This window comes from Penaeus vannamei, chromosome 29 (genome assembly GCF_042767895.1).
Source record: "Penaeus vannamei isolate JL-2024 chromosome 29, ASM4276789v1, whole genome shotgun sequence".
In the NCBI taxonomy this organism is placed as follows: Eukaryota; Metazoa; Arthropoda; class Malacostraca; order Decapoda; family Penaeidae; genus Penaeus; species Penaeus vannamei.
The window spans coordinates 27442499-27444998 of NC_091577.1; the positions used below are offsets into that span (position 1 = coordinate 27442499).

Genomic DNA, 2500 nt, shown 5'->3' on the forward strand with positions numbered 1-2500 from the left:
AAAATGAGATAAGTAAAAAGAAATGAAAGAATAGAAGTAAAAAAAAATCTATCATGACCCCATTCAAAGCTAAAACCAAGGAAAAGCACCATATTCATATGGTGATAAATAATAATAATGATGAGAACAACAAAAAAACTATCTTAAAAATAGTAATCACAGGAATAAACTAAAGATAAATATTTCTGTTTCAAATACGAGACCTAAAAACAAAAAGCTGCAAAAAACAATGTGTAATTCTATTTACTAACTATTCCTTGGTGCTCATAATCAACCAAATTTAGTACACAATATGCAAATGTCTAATTCAATACAAAGCAACATTCTATGTATTGATAACTTTAATAGACAACATAAGCAAACTGTAAAATAAGACTTTCAATGACAAAGTATGTGTCAGTAAATTTTTCACTTATCGAATAAACCAAAACATGTTCTAAGCTCTCATCTAATATTTCCCCAAATCCAAAATATTGCCATCATCAATTTAACCTAAGTCTTTATAAATCTATTTAATCAACCAACATAAAGAAAGAAGCTCCTTATTCTGAGTAATGATCCACTTAATTTTTTAACCTAAATCAAACTTTACTAACTTTGTATTAATTTTTTTTTTCTCTTGCATTCCTCACTAAGAGTGTGACTTACGTCAAATTTTGCAGAACCAACCTCCCATAAAACTAGAAGCTATCTATAATTCCAACTGGAACAAAATTTACTGTTAGTACAATACTGAATCTCCAAGTTATAATGTAAATATTCCCTTTTTTTTATTCAATGAGCAAAAAGTAGGACATATCAATATACAAGTAATATTTTCAATCTAATCAAACATATTCTTTAAATTCTAGCCATCTTCTTTTACAAACACAACAAAATACAAAATTGTCTCACCTACTCAAAAAAAAAAAAAAATTCACTCTCACTTTCATTTCATCCTAACTTCCAAAAGTGTTCAGAAAAAAAAGAAAAAACAAAACAAAACATGAATGTTATACTATAACCATTTTTCATAAAAACCTAAAAGATTGCCAGGCTTAAATATAGTCATGCAATTTTTGCATCCAAATTGGCCACTGAACAAAAGATGTAACCTTCTTTGAAACTATTAGCAATTTCTACATTCCATAAAATTAGACTACTCACACGTAAATCAAATTGGATAGTTGGAACAATAGTAACAGTGAAAATTGCAACGAAGACTGCACCATGCAGGCCCCTTCAGACTAGTGATCACATACCATTTCCATTCTTTACCCCCCCTATTTAGCTCTGTTATAAGCAGTAAGCATTACCGAATGTGTTCTTGAAATTCCTCTATAATCCCTTTCTATGGTTATTTCCACTAAAACAGATATTATTGCCTTCCTCATTAGTATATGTTATTCATAACATTTAGTAATGCTAAATAAAAAAGAAAAATAAAGGATCATCTAACTGTCATATCAAGGTACTGAAAAGGCTTTTGTCCATCTTATCAATGCCTTTCTTCTTTTGTTGCAATACTTCAGGGAATGAGTGTATAAAAGCAGTCCCATCTGTGCACACTGAGAAGCATGCATGCAGACAAGCCTGTAGACACTCATGCATATACATGCACACACATACACACACATATACATCCTCACTCATTTTTCCAATTATACATATTTTTATGCACATATGTACTGTACTGCTACGTGTCCTTACCTTCTTTGTTTTCATTATTTCATCATCATATAATATGTGCCACATTAGTACAGTATTCCAAAATATGAAGATGAAGGTACTTATAAGACATGTACTACAACTTTGTCTCAATAAAATTTCTAGTTAGCATCGTTGAGCAGCCATGTATATTTGCTATCATTAACTGGAAATATTTAAAGTTTCAGTATTTTCCGGCCTGTGGTTATTTTTTACCATTTTCAAAGAAAATATAATAAGGAAACCCATATCATATCTATCACACAGACTGACAATTATGACAAAGGGTTAGAGTTAAATAATGTGATATTTAGTTCATAAGGAGCTGTAAAATGCTAGAGAAAGCTAGATGAATAACTAATTGTATAATCTACATAATGCTTTTTCAATTACTGAGAATGGATAAAGTATTCCACTTTCTCCATGATAAAAGGTTTTCTATATAATTAAGAGCCATCAGAATGCACTAAGGGTAATGCCAGTTTCCTTTGGAGTTCAATAGATTAATGCAAGTGGTCTTACCTATCTTTTTAATAGCCTTGATAAAGATAAAAACATTAACATTCTTTCCAACAGTTTCCATATGCTATTTTAATAACTTATTCATGTATCCTACAAAAAAGTTTCTTTCTCTAGGGTTTTTTCCCTTTCATTCTTTCATCCTTCCTGTCTTATCTGGCCTCTTTCAATATACTTATATCTATCTTGATATTTTTGTTAAATCAATTTGTTTCATAATGTAGATGCAGCTTACTGAACCTCTTCATTCCCTAATGATACAATTATGTAAAAAAATGTCTCTCCATCTGAAATC

At 30.0% G+C, this 2500-nt stretch overlaps 1 protein-coding gene across 4 annotated transcripts in view; it reads right to left on the bottom strand.

Annotated features, from left to right (window-relative positions):
* LOC113820313 (inositol hexakisphosphate and diphosphoinositol-pentakisphosphate kinase 2) overlaps positions 1–2500 on the bottom strand; it is a 124488-nt gene that overhangs the window by 51619 nt on the left and 70369 nt on the right. The window lies entirely within an intron of this gene.